This window comes from Coregonus clupeaformis, chromosome 34 (assembly GCF_020615455.1).
Source record: "Coregonus clupeaformis isolate EN_2021a chromosome 34, ASM2061545v1, whole genome shotgun sequence".
Classification (NCBI taxonomy): domain Eukaryota; kingdom Metazoa; phylum Chordata; class Actinopteri; order Salmoniformes; family Salmonidae; genus Coregonus; species Coregonus clupeaformis.
In genome coordinates, this window is record NC_059225.1 from 15,358,592 (window position 1) to 15,375,613 (window position 17,022).

General features: G+C 44.2%; 1 pseudogene; it reads left to right on the top strand.

Moving 5' to 3' along the window:
• The first annotated feature begins 271 nt into the window (after window positions 1-271).
• LOC121549476 lies at window positions 272-16,272 on the top strand (annotated as a pseudogene).
• Window positions 16,273-17,022: the final 750 nt, after the last annotated feature.

Below are 17,022 nucleotides of genomic sequence, written 5' to 3' on the forward strand. Positions count from 1 at the left end.
ACATCACCCGGACTCTCGCTGGTGGCAGGGCAACACGGCGTTGCAGTTCGCCTCGGCGAGTGGACATGAGAATCTGGTCCGATTTCTACTGCGAAAGGGGGCTTCGGTGGACAGTAGTGATGGGTCATGCGCACAAGCATCGGCTCTGAGAGCCGGCTCTTTGTAGTGAATCAGAAGAGCCGGCTCGCATCGAGTGAGAGCCGGCTCCCAGTTTTTTGCCCATTCGCTGCTTAGGTTTCACTTTCACAGAGGTCTGTTATGATTGGCCAGCATGGCGACCAGCATGCGGCATTCACGTGAGAATTAAGGATGTGTAAACAGAGAGGGGGGCGGGGCAGACACACCACTTGACTCCACTGCAAGTGAAGAGAGAGACAGAGCGGACTGAGGAGCGTGTGTGCGTCTTGCATTGTCGTGTCGTTTAACTATGAGTGACACTAGAAAGCGAAGCAGCATCTGGCTGCAGTTTAAAGATATTGGGAACAAGAAAGCAGAGTGCCTTCACTGCAAAACGAAGGTCACTATAAGAGCAGGTTCCACCACAAACCTGCATAGACATACAAGAACTGTCCATCCTACAGTGCAGTTAGAGGAGAGAGGGCAAGCCAGCTCACCATCTACTGATCCTGGTGTGTCTCATACCAGAACAACAGCTGCTGTAACGTCTACTGCCATCCCCATGCGTGCAAGTATAACCTCTCCTACTGCAACTGATGTGATGGAGGGGAGACTATGTATTGTTGCCACATCAGTTCCTTCTGAGAGAATCTTCTCCAAAACAGGGCAGATACTCACGGAGAGGCGAAATCGTATCAGGCCTATCAGCCCATCCAAGCTGAGGCATCTGATCTTCCTGAATGCCAACCTGCCCTGAGGACTAATGCTGTTTGCTGGAGTTTGGTTCTGGTTTTGATTCTGTTCTGTGGATTTGTTTGAAGTTTATTGTTAATTTGTGCAATAAAAAAGTTTAATTGAAATAAACAAATGTAAGAGTGGTTTTGTCACAGAATAAATGCACAGAATTAGGCATTATAAGGTCTCTCATAAAAACACTGAAAGCAAAAGGGTTTTCAACACATAAACCATGATTTTTTTTCAAAGTTAAGGTAAAATATAGGCTACAAAAGATCCTAAATAAAGAGCCGTTCGGGAGTCGAAAGAGCCGGCTCTTCTTTGGGAGCCGAGTCAAAAGAGCCGGCTCTCAGAAAAGAGCCGAACTTCCCATCATTAGTGGACAGCCGTAACAACTATGGCTGGACGCCTCTCATGCAGGCTACAAGGTGTGGTCGCTACCAGTTTATGTGCTCATTGGTCAATAACTTATACAGATGTTAAATGGGTGTGTCCCCGATTAAAATTATATAATTATAATATTATATTACAATATAAAACAATCCTTACTAGCAGGGGTGAGTTTCCCAAAAACATAAAGGTAATCTTTAACGGTAAGAGCCATATGCTCTCCTGGAAAAGGCTATATGGACACCACTGACCTGCAAACCGATATTTAATTTCATAATTGGTTAGTCAGGTAAGGGTCCGTTTTTAGATTTTGGTTAGTTGTTGAGCAGGTCAGGAGTGTCCTTATAGCCTCTCTGCTCTCATCATTAAGGCAAATGTTGGGAAATGTCAAAGGTAAAATATAGTAAACATGATTGACATTTTGTAATCCAGATGCATGCTCAAATAAGGAATATAGCCAATACAGTGTGTAAACATGCATTAATGTATGTATGTGTATTGTTTTTAAGAAAGGGTCTGTAGAAGCAATGAGAATAGAAAGGTTCAGAATTTTTGTAAACATCACAGTACGGTTGAAATATGTATGGCAAATAGAAATCCTATATGGACGGTGTTAAGAGATAGATGGGAGGTATTGAATAGAGTTGAAGGATGGGACTAATAACAAATAACAACAAATAATAACAAAGATAGCTAATAATGTAAGCATACTGTGTCCATAATAAGTATATAGGTTGTATGTTGGGAGCTTTTGGGAAAGAGCACAGTTAGAAAGATATTGGCATATAGAAGCAAACCGGATGGACATCATGAAAATGATCGGAGAGGTTGAGAGTAGAAGAAGTTCAGGAGCAAAAAGAAAAAAATATATATATATATATATAATATAATTATTGTAAAATTAACTGTGTCCATAAGGTGTAGATAGTAAGTATAGACCGGAAGTAGAGGCCTAGGCATTGTTGTTCACTAATTTACTCCAAGTAGGGAAAGGATGGCGGGGTTGAAAAGTAATAAATGGGAGTATATATATAAAAAACATGGGGGATTGGAAGTGATGCAGACAATTACATTGATAGAAGATACAATCTATTTGCAATATTAAGCTGATCCCCCCAAAAAAAAACAAAAAAAGAAAGGGTCTGCCACCAATATAATGAGATTAGGGAAACAGGCCTCATATGGACAAGCGCCCATGGCCTTTTGGAGTAAACCACATGGACGTTGAAAGATAAGGGTAGAGTGGCACTAAAATAAGTTAATAATTTGCCCTAAGGGGAGGGACTGTATATGCTATGTAACATGATTATGCATGTGTGTGTGTATAAAGGGAGCTCTAAGCCAGAGAGAGACAGCCGCTCCATGGAACTGCTCGGCTTCTGTTATTAGATAATAAAAGTCTAATTTCTGGATTCACAGGCTCCAGTTTCTAAGAGATACTTTTGAGTCAAATATTTTTACGACAAAGGCTATATGGACACCACTGACCTGCAAACCGATATTTAATTTCATAATTGGTTAGTCAGGTAAGGGTCCGTTTTTAGATTTTGGTTAGTTGTTGAGCAGGTCAGGAGTGTCCTTATAGCCTCTCTGCTCTCACCTGTGTACTATGTGAGCAATGACCCCATGTGAGAGTTCCCCTAGTCTACAAAACAGGAAGCATTAAGAGCATCGTTTGTCCATTGCCTACCTCTTACTACAGAATGTTTTTGGAAATCTCTGGAAAGTTCCATGATAATATGTGCCATTTAGCAGACACTTTTATCCAAAGCGACTTACAGTCATGCGTGCATACATTTTTACATACGGGTGGCCCTGGGAATCAAACCCACAACCCTGGTGTTGCAAGCGCCATGCTCTACCAACTGAGCTACAGAGGATCATGACATTGTCTTGTTGTCCAACAGGTTTGGCCATCTAAATGTGGCCCACATCCGACTGGAGAACGGGGCAGAGATGAACGGCAGGAACCGGATGGGGGCCAGTGATCTGACCGTGGCGGCCAGGGGCGGCCACACCCACGTGGCCAAGCTCCTCCTGGAGAGTGGCACCTTCGTCGACGACTACGACCACCTGGCGCTCGCCGAGGGCATCGCCAACGGCAACAACATTTTACATTTACATTTTTGTCATTTAGCAGACGCTCTTATCCAGAGCGACTTACAGGAGCAATTAGGGTTAAGTGCCTTGCTCAAGGGCACATCGACAGATTTTTCACCTAGTCGGCTCGGGGATTAGAACCAGCGACCTTTCGGTTACTGGCACAATGCTCTTAACCACTAAGCTACCTGCCGCCCCACAACAACAACAATCGCATCGGCTGCTTTGGCGGGGGCGAGGACATGACGGCGCTCCTAGCTGCCTCACAGCATGGCCATTCGCTTGCTCTATCATTAAGCTTACTTGGAACAGACCCCCTGTATAACACCTTTAGGCTAGGTTTCAATTTGTTTAGGAAATGTTATTGTTAGCAGGGCTTGATGCTGATTCAGGGTTCTGTGTCCTGCTGAAGAAACATTCAGGAGAACACTGGAATAATCTTGAAATGCAGTCAGTGGTCACACCTTGGCTGTCTAAAAGAAACAGTCATCGTTACAGAGTTTCCCCTTTAGACACCTGTTCTCTTTGATGTGCCTCTTGTGTTTGGATTTTAAACCTACCCTTGAAAACATCTGAGCTCTGCATTTCTTTGACAAATTGTTATTATAGCAGGGCTGTGTTCAGCAACGGGCAACTAACTGAACATTGCAAAGGGGTGAGCTATCTGAAGCTGAAGCTTCCAAGAATTTATTCAATCAGTTACCTATTCTAATGATCATGATGACTCAGTAAACCCTGGATTGCTGATTCAATGTAAAGGCCAATGAGAGGCTTTGGAGCCACCGGCCGCCATATTGGCACTCCCCGGAAGTAGCAGTGCTTCATGGGAAAGAATGGAATTCTACAGTATTTCAGGACAAAATTACATGTATTTATTTGTTGTAGTGGGGACAGTAACATTAGTAGTCTCCAGAAATAAATAAAGGTCCAATGCAGCTGAAAACGAGCTGTTATTGGCAGAGAGGTTTGGAACTCTATTTCTTATTGGTCTAACTAATGGTGATGTCACCAGGCAGGCCAAAACCATCCCACCAAAACAGGCAGAAATTTCAGGCGGTCTTTTCAAACAGCTCTTACACTAAAAGGGCATTATCATAATTTTCACAATTTCACAGTATTATAGTATAGTTATAGTATAGTGTGGAAATATATATAAAACACAGAAAAATCACGTTTTCGACTGCATGCAATCCTTTAAGAAATATGTTTTTATATTCAATTCACTTAATATAATTTAAAAGTATGCATTATGAGTCTGTAATAGAATAAACATGTCAAAAACAAATATAGTCATTAATAAATGCATTTCTATACCTTCCAAAATATTTTTTTACAATGGAGGAGTACCAAAATGGCTGTGCGGTGGCTTCAAAACAAATCAAATCAAATCAAATCAAATTTTATTGGTCACATGCGCCGAATACAACAGGTGCAGACATTACAGTGAAATGCTTACTTACAGCCCTTAACCAACAGTGCATTTATTTTTTACAAAAAAATAAAAAATAAAACAACAACAAAAAAAGTGTTGAGAAAAAAAAGAGCAGAAGTAAAATAAAGTAACAGTAGGGAGGCTATATATACAGGGGGGTACCGTTGCAGAGTCAATGTGCGGGGGCACCGGCTAGTTGAGGTAGTTGAGGTAGTTGAGGTAATATGTACATGTGGGTAGAGTTAAAGTGACTATGCATAAATAATTAACAGAGTAGCAGCAGTGTAAAAAGGATGGGGTGGGGGGGCAGTGCAAATAGTCCGGGTAGCCATGATTAGCTGTTCAGGAGTCTTATGGCTTGGGGGTAGAAGCTGTTGAGAAGTCTTTTGGACCTAGACTTGGCACTCCGGTACCGCTTGCCGTGCGGTAGCAGAGAGAACAGTCTATGACTAGGGTGGCTGGAGTCTTTGACAATTTTGAGGGCCTTCCTCTGACACCGCCTGGTATAGAGGTCCTGGATGGCAGGAAGCTTGGCCCCAGTGATGTACTGGGCCGTACGCACTACCCTCTGTAGTGCCTTGCGGTCGGAGGCCAAGCAGTTGCCATACCAGGCGGTGATGCAACCAGTCAGGATGCTCTCAATGGTGCAGCTGTAGAATTTTTTGAGGATCTGAGGACCCATGCCAAATCTTTTCAGTCTCCTGAGGGGGAATAGGCTTTGTCGTGCCCTCTTCACGACTGTCTTGGTGTGTTTGGACCATGATAGTTCGTTGGTGATGTGGACACCAAGGAACTTGAAGCTCTCAACCTGTTCCACTACAGCCCCGTCGATGAGAATGGGGGCGTGCCCCCGGTCAGTCATTTAGGGTTAATACATGTCATTGGTCCTAACCTAAACAATTTAATAAAATATTTTCTGCATGCATTTTCCCAATTGTTTTGCAGTTCAATTGATGCCAAGTCACTGCTCACGTAGTGTCCATATCACCCCTGCATTCTTAATACATACATTATTGGTGTGGTATACTGTACATCTAAGCACAATAACCTTAACTACAATTCAGTACAAAATTAGGACCAGTCACGTGTGTTTTGAGTTCCCTCATCTGTCTCCCTGGCTAGCAGTCATGTGATTGTGGTCCACTCTCCTGATGGTTTTGGACTGAGCTTTGTTAAAGACATGCTCTGATACTTTGGAGACTAATAAAGTATTTTTGAGGGGGGTCTGGATGTTTCAATGTGTAGTTCATACATGAATAATCTATGAGCAGAATGACTGTCTTACCTCAATTAGCCATGAAGGCGACTGTTTTCTTGAATCGGTGCAGCGCCATTTTCCCTACATTTCCCCCCATGTGGGCCAGCCCCCTAGCAATTCAACTTCGAGCCCCTCATATTTGAGTGACAGCTAGCAAGAGGCTTTCCCAGCGTTATCCAATGAGGTTGAAGGAGGGCCCAATGTCTCAGGGGACACAGCAGAGAGAGAGAGAGAGCGATGACGTGGTGCACATTTCGGGGACCACTTTTGGCTCGTGAGTGCTACTTTCAGAACTACTGGCTAAAAAGTATACAAACGTAGCGGAGAATCTCTTTAACTTTAGCCTGTACATCTCTCCAGTATTTCTCCACTGAGGGTTCCCTGCCTTATTTTGTTACCCAATGTGACTGGGTTCAGCAATGGGGTAGTGTGTGGTGGTGGTGGGTAACGTAGTTCATTGTGACCATGTAGGATTGTTGCTTCACCAGGTTTTCAATCCTTTGTACATTCATCTTCTGTCCTTTTAACCCCCTCATAGATGACGCGAAGAGGAGACCAGATGTCTTCAGTGCCTTGAAGTTAGGTGAGTTTAGCGGACGCAGACACATATTAAACAAACCGAGGTTTGCCTTGTGAGAGGACGTATTGCATTGTAAGGGAAAAGCTGTCGTATTGAGTTATGTCTGCAAGAGTTGGCATAACAGTACCATGCGTGTACAATAGGTAAACCAACCATGAATGTAGGTAAACCAAGAAGTGATTCTCAAACATCCCTGAAGTAGGGTCTATGTGATTTTATGAGAATCTAACATGGCATGTGCACTGGGCAGTCTTACATGGTTGCTCAATGCAGTCTGGCGTAAGTGCTAAACCCTGGGAGGGAAGATTGTGTGGGGTCTGCAAGGGCTGAAAACATTTTAAACTTTTGGGTGGAGACCAGAGACCTTTTTTTCAATAAGATTGTCTGTAGCTGAAATTTAGTGGTCTGTGGTAATCCTGTGTGTCAAATCAAATCAATTTGTATTGGTCACATACATGTGAAACATATCCTCTGGTCCTCTGTAGCTCAATTGGTAGAGCATGGCGCTTGTAACGCCAGGGTAGTGGATTCGATCCCCGGGACCACCCATATGTAAAAATGTATGCACACATGACTGTAAGTCGCTTTGGATAAAAGCGTCTGCTAAATGGCATATTATTATATATTGCGCGCATGTGTGTGCGTTGTTGTGTGCGTGTTCATAAACATATCTGTGTGTGTGTGTTTATGTGTGTACAGTCGTGGTCAAAAGTTTTGAGAATAACACAAGTATTGGTCTTCACAAAGTTCGCTGCTTCAGTGTTATGAGATATTCTTGGCAGATGTTACTATGGTATACTGAAGTATAATTACAAGCATTCCATAAGTGTCAAAGGCTTTTATTGACAATTACATTAAGTTTATGCAAAGAGTCAATATTTGCAGTGTTGACCCTTCTTTTTCAAGACCTCTGCAATCCGCCCTGGCATGCTGTCAATTAACTTCTGGGCCACATCCTGACTGATGACAGCCCATTCTTGCATAATCAATGCTTGAAGTTTGTCAGAATTTGTGGGTTTTTGTTTGTCCACCCGCCTCTTGAGGATCGACCACAAGTTCTCAATGGGATTAAGGTCTGGGGAGTTTCCTGGCCATGGACCCAAAATGTCGATGTTTTGTTCCCTGAGCCACTTAGTTATCACTTTTGCCTTATGGCAAGGTGCTCCATCATGCTGGAAAAGGCATTGGTCGTCACCAAACTGTTCCTGGATGGTTGGGAGAAGTTGCTCTCTGAGGATGTGTTGGTACCATTCTTTATTCATGGCTGTGTTCTTAGGCAAAATTGTGAGTGAGCCCACTCCCTTGGCTGAGAAGCAACCCCACACATGAATGGTCTCAGGATGCTTTACTGTTGGCATGACACAGGACTGATGGTAGCGCTCACCTTGTCTTCTCCGGACAAGCTTTTTTCCAGATGCCCCAAACAATCGGAAAGGGGATTCATCAGAGAAAATGACTTTACCCCAGTCCTCAGCAGTCCCTGATGTTTTTCCTAGAGAGAAGTGGCTTCCTCGCTGCCCTTCTTGACACCAGGCCATCCTCCAAAAGTATTTGCCTCACTGTGCGTGCAGATGCACTCACACCTGCCTGCTGCCATTCCTGAGCAAGCTCTGCACTGGTGGTGCCCCGATCACGCAGCTGAATCAACTTTAGGAGACGGTCCTGGCGCTTGCTGGACTTTCTTGGGCGCCCTGACGCCTTCTTCACAACAATTGAACCTCTCTCCTTGAAGTTCTTGATGATCCGATAAATGGTTGATTTAGGTGCAATCTTACTAGCAGCAATATCCTTGCCTGTGAAGCCCTTTTTGTGCAAAGCAATGATGGCGGCACGTGTTTCCTTGCAGGTAACCATGGTTAACAGAGGAAGAACAATGATTTCAAGCACCACCCTCCTTTTAAAGCTTCCAGTCTGTTATTCTAACTCAATCAGCATGCCAGAGTGATCTCCAGCCTTGTCCTCGTCAACACTCTCACCTGTGTTAACGAGAGAATCACTGACATGATGGCAGCTGGTCCTTTTGTGGCAGGGCTGAAATGCAGTGGAAATGTTTTTTGGGGATTAAGTTCATTTTCATGGTAAAGAGGGAGTTTGCAATTAATTGCAATTCATCTGATCACTCTTCATGACATTCTGGAGTATATGCAAATGGCCATCATCAAAACTGAGGCAGCAGACTTTGTGAAAATTAGTATTTGTGTCATTCTCAAAACCTTTGACCACGACTGTATGTTTTTTTTTTTTTTTTTTTTTTTTGTGAGTAGACCAGCTTTAATATTGCAGATAGATTGTAACTTCCATCAATGTAATTGTCTGCATCACTTCCAATCCCCCATATGTTTTTTTCTCTCGCATATATATATATATATATATATATATATATATATATATATATACACACACGTATACATACATATACATATATATATATATATACATACACATACATACATATACACACATACATACATACACATACATACACATGTACATATCCTTTAAAAAATATATATTTCCCTTTATTACTTTCCAACCCCACCACCCCTTCCCTAATTGGAGTAAACTAGTGAACAACAATGCTTAGGCCTCTACTTCCAGCTTATACATACTATATACATTTTATGGACACAGTCAATTTTACAATAATTCTATTTTGTTTGTTTTTACTCCTGAACTTCCTCTACCCTCAACCTCTCCGATCATTTTCATGATGTCCATCCGGTTTGCTTCTATATGCCATATCTTTCTAACTGTGCTCTTTCACAAAATGCTTACATTATTAGTTATCTTGTTGTTATTAGTTGTTAGATGTTATTAGTCCCATCCTTCAACTCCATTCAACACCACCCATCTATCTCTTAACACCATCCATATTGGATTTCTATTTGCCATATATTTTTCAACTGTACTGTGATGTTTTACAAAAGTTCTGAACCTTTCTATTCTCATTTTTTCTACAGATTGTAAATTGAAAGTAAGCATTTTTGCTAAAAGTATTATTATATTATTGATCGATTGACTATGACTTTTCAGATCACCCAGTAATGCTATCTGCAGGGTTAGCTCCAGGTAAATATTGCAATCCTTTAGCCATTCTTGGACCTGTGTCCAAAAACAAGCCACAAATGGACAGTACCAAAACAAATGATCTAATGATTCTGTCTCTTCGCAGGAAAATCTGCAGAGCTGGGATGATTGTATCCCCCATATAAATAACATTCTATTGGTAGCAATAATTTTATATAGTAATTTAAATTGAAAAATTATATGTTTTGAATCCGGCGTTGTTTTGCGTATCAGTTCATAAACACTATGCCATGGAATCGGTACGTCAGAAATCTCTTCCCAACTATTTTGCAATCTATATGGGACGGCTGTCAATCCTTTGGTCCTTAAATGAAACTGGTATACTTTTTTATTTATCACAGTTTTCTTTAACCAATTATGTTTTTTAATGCAGGGCCGACAGACAAGTTCCTTACTTTCTCCCCCTTCCACTTGTGTGTATGTGTTTGCACGTGTGTGTGTATGTGTTTGCACGTGTGTGTGTGTATGTTTTGTATGTGTGTTACTGTGTATCCCAGGCAACTCCCAACTGGTGAAGGAGATCTTGGAGGAGGACCCGTCCCAGGTGAACATGACCAACCCAGACGGGGCGTCTCCCCTAATGATCGCAGCTGTCAGCGGGCAGCTGGAAGTGGTGCAGCTCCTGGTTGAGAAGAGCACCGACGTGGACAAACAAGATGGAGTACACGTCTGGACGGCCTCATGCAGGCCACGTACCATGGGTAAAGACCTATGACATGTGGCAGCCATTTTGGTTATACTTTCTTGTACGACACAGACACCTTCACAAACACACAATGGCTAAAACACTCATACAGTCAAGTTGCATGAACTTTGCTTTTTAAAAGTGGGCTTTTTATCTAAGCTTTTCTTCTTTCGTACCTGTGCTTATAGGAATAAAGATGTGGTGAAGTATCTGCTCAATCAGGATGCAGATGTCAACCTGCGAGCCAAGAATGGATACACGGCCTTTGACCTGGTCATGCTGCTGAATGACCCAGGTAAAACCATGACATAACCTGCCGCTGCTTCTGGGTGTATTACTGGTGTAGATAGTCAGTGTGAAGTGTTATAATGCATTTGTACTGTGAGGGACTTACCTGAATTTGTCCAATAGAAATTGCAAAAAAAAATCTGTTTGGAGTTAACGGTTTCCTTTGCAAAACGTTTTGGACTAATGATTACATCCCCGGTAAACCCAATGCACCCCAGTCACGCTCAGCCATTTGCTTCCCCACAGACACTGAGCTCGTGAGGCTGTTGGCGTCCGTCTGCATGCAGGTGGACAAAGACAAGGGAAAACACAGGGGCAGGACTCCCCTCACTGGCTCCAAGAGCAGGCAGTCTCTCAACAACGTCCCCGTACCACCTGATGACAGAGGAGGACTTAAGGTTAGGCACTGTTAAGACCAGAGCCAAATTAATCAGATTGCGAGCCGCATGTTGTGTACTCTCTGTTTATTATCACATGACACATGACTACTGTCTCCTTCCTGTCCAGTCGTGGTGGAACAGTATGTCTAACAGGTTCCGGAGGCTCAAGCTGACCCACACTCTTAAGGCACTGGCTGTCCTCCAACCGCCTGGCCCCCTTCCCCGATGACCCCGAAGCCTCTCTGGACGCCACCATGAAGGCTGAGAGGAAGTGTGCCACCCCCAACGGAGCGCCCTCTGCAGCACTGGGGAGTACTGACATCAGCACAGCGTGGACAGCCAAGAGCAAAGACAGTGGTGACACATGACAAACAAATGACACATGACTGACAAATGACAGACAATCTTCCAAAGTAGTTGTTTTAGTTTTGAAAGCTGCATTTTTGTAAATACAGTTTAGTCAGTTTAGAACCACCATGCCAACACTCTAGTCTTGTAAGACGCTGTGCTGCTGATTGTACATGGATTGTTTGTGGGAAATGGCAATTGAACAAAAGTAGTAGCATAAACGTCTGTGAGTGGCATTTCCTAGAAACCATCTTGATTCCTTGATGTTTTGGGGCGGTTAATTTTTCACAATGGCCATATTCTTCCTGAGAGATTTAGTTGAAACATACTGTTTTGTGGTCAGTGGTTGAAACAGTTGGGCCTTGGATAAAGGAACATGTGAGAATGTCAAGTATGGTACTAGACTACCTATTTATTTATTTGAAAGTGAATTTGTATCTGTTTCATAGGTCTTGGCAGGACGGGAATGGAGAAGGATAACTTTTTAATAACCACAATGGTAGGATTCTTTACATTTTAAGTGGTTTTGAATTAAAATTCCTTGACCTTAAGCCTGTGGCTACATTTCATTGAAACTTCAGTTTCACTCTTTGGCATGCATTAAAAGGTTTCAAGCTGGCCGAATAACATTGTAGAGTCCTGTGGCAAACTGCTACACATTGTGGATATTATTGAGAGAAAACTGAACACTGATATGCTCTGTCCGGACTGGGGACCATAGCCTATTTACTGTGCATGCTACTGCATATACTGTATACTGCAATGCTGGTGTGATTGAATTGATTAAAACTTCTACTAAACTTCCAGCTGAGAAACGGGGCGCCCCTGACCCGTCTGCCCAACGATAAGCTGAAGGCAGTGATCCCACCCTTCCTGCCCCCGTCGGACTTTGAGCCGTGGAACTCTGACCGCTCTCGAGTCATCAAAGAGGGCAAGAGTGACCTCTGTGCCCATGCCACAGAGGCCCTGCAAAGCCAACTTCAACAGCAGTGGCAACTCTGACATCGTGAGTCACGAGTTGTCGATCAAGTTTATTAAGTTCCCCAGCATCACCAAGGGCCCCTCGTCCACCTTCCCCTCCAACTCAGGCAACTACCACTCCCCCAACTCTTCGGGGGGCTCCAACGGTGTGGCAGGGCTCAACCGCCACGGGCCAGACTCACACAACCGCTCGGGTACAAGTACATATGCATACATGCGCTAGGCTACACACACACACACACACACAAACACACACACACACACACATCCCCTACTTTCAGACTTTATATGCATACATGTGCTAGGCTACACACACACACACACACACACACACACACACACACACACACACACACACACACACACACATCCCCTACTTTCAGACTTTTCATCAATGAGATTTGGGCAGACACAGCTAATGCTAGTGCAATTCAACGGCACAGACACGAGACGTATATGGACATATTCAATCTCTCCCTATCCCAGTATGCTGTCCCCACATGCTTCAAGATGGCCACCATTGTTCCTGTACCCAAGAAAGCAAAGGTAACTGAACTAAACGACTATCGCCCCGTAGCACTCACCTCTGTCATCATGAAGTGCTTTGAGAGACTAGTCAAGGATCATATCACCTCTACCTTACCTGCCACCCTAGACCCACTTCAATTTGCTTACCGCCCCAATAGATCCACAGACGATGCAATCGCCATCACTCTACACACTGCCCTATCCCATCTGGACAAGAGGAATACCTATGCAAGAATGCTGTTCATTGAATATAGCTCAGCATTCAACACCATAATACCCTCCAAGCTCATCATTAAGCTCGAGGCCCTGGGTCTGAACCCCGCCCTGTGCAACTGGGTCCTGGACTTCCTGACGGGCCACCCCAGGTGGTGAAGGTAGGAAACAACACCTCCACTTCGCTGATCCTCAACACTGGGGCACCACAAGGGTGCGTGCTCAGCCCACTCCTGTACCCCCTGTTCACCCATGGCTGCATGGCCAAGCACACCTCCAACTCAATCATCAAGTTTGCAGACGACACAACAGTAGTAGGCTTGATTACCAACAATGACGAGACAGCCTACAGGGAGGAGGTGAGGGCTCTGGGAGTGTGGTGCCAGGAAAATAACCTCTCACTCAACATCAACAAAACAAAGGAGCTGATCGTGGACTTCAGGAAACAGCAGAGGGAGCACCCCCCTATCCACATCAACTGGACTGCAGTGGAGAAGGTGGAAAGCTTCAAGTTCCTTGGCGTACACATCACTGACAAACTGAAATGGACCACCCACACAGACAGTGTGGTGAAGAAGGCGCAACAGAGCCTCTCTAACCTCAGGAGGCTAAAGAAATTTGGCTTGGCACCTAAAACCCTCACAAACTTTTACAGATGCACAGTTGAGAGCATCCTGTCTGGCTGTATCACCGCCTGGTATAGCAACTGCACCGCCCGCAACCGCAAGGCTCTCCAGAGTGTGGTGCTGTCTGCACAACGCATTACCGGGGGCAATCTACCCGCCCTCCAGGACACCTACAGCACCCGATGTCACAGGAAGGCCAAAAAGATAATCAAGGACATCAATCACCCGAGCCACTGCCTGTTCACCCCGCTATCATCCAGAAGACGAGGTCAGTACAGGTGCATCAAAGCTGGGACTGAGAGACTGAAAAACAGGTTCTATCTCAAGGCCATCAGACTGTTAAACAGCCATCACTAGCACATTAGAGGCTGCTACCTATAGACATAGACTAGAAATCACTGGCCACTTTAATAATGTTTACAAATCTTGCACTACTCATATCTGTATATACTGTATTCGATACTATTCTACTGTATCTTAGTCCATGCCACTCTGACATCGCTTGTCCATATGTATATATATTCTTAATTCATTCCTTACTTAGATTTGTGTGTATTGGGTATATGTTGTGAAATTGTTAGATATTACTTGTTAGATATTACTGCACTGTCGGAGCTAGAAACACAAGCATTTTGCTACACCCTCAATAACATCTGCTAAACAAGTGTATGTGACCAATAACATTTGATTTGATTTGCTGCTTCTCATGCGCTGTGTTTCCTCTCTTTCCCCACAGGGGGCAGTGCAGACAGCGTCCTGTCTCAAATCGCTGCCCAGAGGAAGAGAGCTGCAGGCCTGCTGGATCCTAAGGCCCAGGCAGCAGAGGTGCCAAGCCACACCCCTGTGCCTGTGGCTGCTCCTGCCCCTGCTGTGCCTGACATCAGCCTCCCAGACATCCACAGCACCCCCAGCCTAGTGGCCAACGATGTCCACTCCAGACGGGTCAGACATAACATATACCAGCCTTATTATAAGACATTATAAAGGCTCATGCATGCTTACAACATGTCTGTATTACTAGCAAAACATGATGAAGTGATAAACACACATCTATTTTCTGTGCAGAAGATTGACCTGAAGAAGAGACCCCAGTCTGGGAACTCTTCCACCTCCAAGAGCACCTCTCTATCCCTGACCCCATCTCCAACCCCCACCCCCAAGCCTCCTCCGGGGGACTCCCTGTCCTCCGCTTCCTCCCACCCACGCTCCAAGAGCAGTGGAGGCTCCAGCAGTGGCACCATCACCGACGAGGTTGAGCTTGGGCATCTGTGGTTGGTATGAATACTTTAAAAACACACCCTGACCCTAACCCTGATATCATCCACTCACTCAGTCAATCCACTACAGGGGGATATGGAGGCTTTCCTTTCTCTAACAGATGGAGATTTAAAGGAACTGGGGATTAAGTCGGATGGGCCGAGACAACAAATACTGGCAGCCATTTCTGAACTCAATGCTGGGAAGGTGTGTTTTTAACATTTACTACCCCCCCCCCTCTATGTGTTCCCTGCCTATCTATTTGTTTGATTTCTATCTTGTTGTGTTTAGTTACCAAAGAGGGTTCACCTTGATACATCCAATGAAAATATATTAAATTATTATTCACCTGAATTGTTGCTGCAGGGGAGAGAGAGGCAGATTTTGCAGGAGACCATCCACAACTTTCAGTCCTCCTTTGGCAGCAGTGCCAGCAACCCCAGACCACCAGGACATCCACGCTGTGAGTGTTACAATGTCATACACCCCTAACCAGGATGCAGGACACATGGTGTCTTAATCCAATATTACACATGTTAAGATCCCATCTATAAACCTATGTCTCCATCACTTCCTTAAGTTGCTTTCACAGCCTGACTGTAATTAGTAGGCATGTATGATAATCATTCTGTTCTGTAGCTCCTACAGGCTGGGTCCGACACCAGGTGCGCACCTCTAACAAGAGGTAACAGCCACGACACTGTGATGGAAGACCAAACGTATAGGAGGTCAGAGTTGACCCTATAGCCCAGGTGTGAGGAGACTCTCCTGGACGCCAGCGTTCCAGAACACTGCCAGTGGGGGAGAACGCTGCAGCAAAGAACCCCCTGAAGGGACCCCATGACCCAGGGTTGGGGTCACGACTGGGAGGCGCCCTGCTGCTTACCGACAGAGCACAAGGTGATGTGCAGCTGTCCTTTATTGCCATTGCAACAGGGCTGTCATGCCAGCGGCTGACATAGGGGAGATACAGTAGAGGGAGTGAGCGGGTACTAGGAGAGAAAATACCTAGTCATGTCTTAATGGATGTGGGAGATGAAAGCCTTTAGGCTGAGATTGAGACTGTTGTGACAAGCACTAATGAAGTATGAGAGAGTGAGTACTGAGTGAGAACGGACCTTCAGGCCCAGTTTCCTAGACACAGATTACGCATAGTCTTGTACTAAAAAGTACAGGCAATTGAGAATCTCCATTAAACATTTACATTTCAGGCATTTAGCAGACGCTCTGGGATTTACAGTATTGAGTGCATATATTTTCATACTTTTTTCCCCCCATACCAGTCTTCCATGGGAATCGAACCCACAACCCTGACAGCGCCATGCTCTACCAACTGAGCCACACGAAACATACTTCTAAACCAGGACTAGTCTTGACCTGTTACGTTTACATTTAAGTAATTTAGCAGACGCTCTTATCCAGAGCGATTTACAGGAGCAATTAGGGTTAAGTGCCTTGCTCAAGGGCACATCGACAGATTTTTCACCTAGTTGGCTCGGGGATTAGAACCAGCGACCTTTCGGTTACTGGCACAACGCTAAGCTACCTGCCGCCCAGATCTGTGTCTGGGAAATTGGCCTGTAACGTCTTAATGAATGTGGGAGATAAAGGTTTAAAATGCTGGAATTAAGATTGTCACGAACTGATGATGTAAGTGATTGGAGGAATTCTGGTTTGCCAGAATGATGAGAGGGAAGATTGTTGTCCTTTTTTGTTTTATTTGTCTTATTTTTCAGTCTTTCGTTTTTTCTACATTGGTTTTGGCTATTTCACTACTGTAAGTGTTGTTACATGTACAAAGTCTAGTGATTTGTGTGTGTAAACAAAGTAGGTTTTAGTCTGAAGATGAATGTGACTGGCTGAACTGCCATTATTAAACCTCATGAAAAGATGGACAGAGTGTTTTTCTTTTGTTAGTATTCTGATTGCTGCCAACCTACACATTGCTCTCTACCTCTCTCTACAGACTGTAGAGTCCACACTAACAATCAACTTTATGTATTATGGTTTTTGGTTT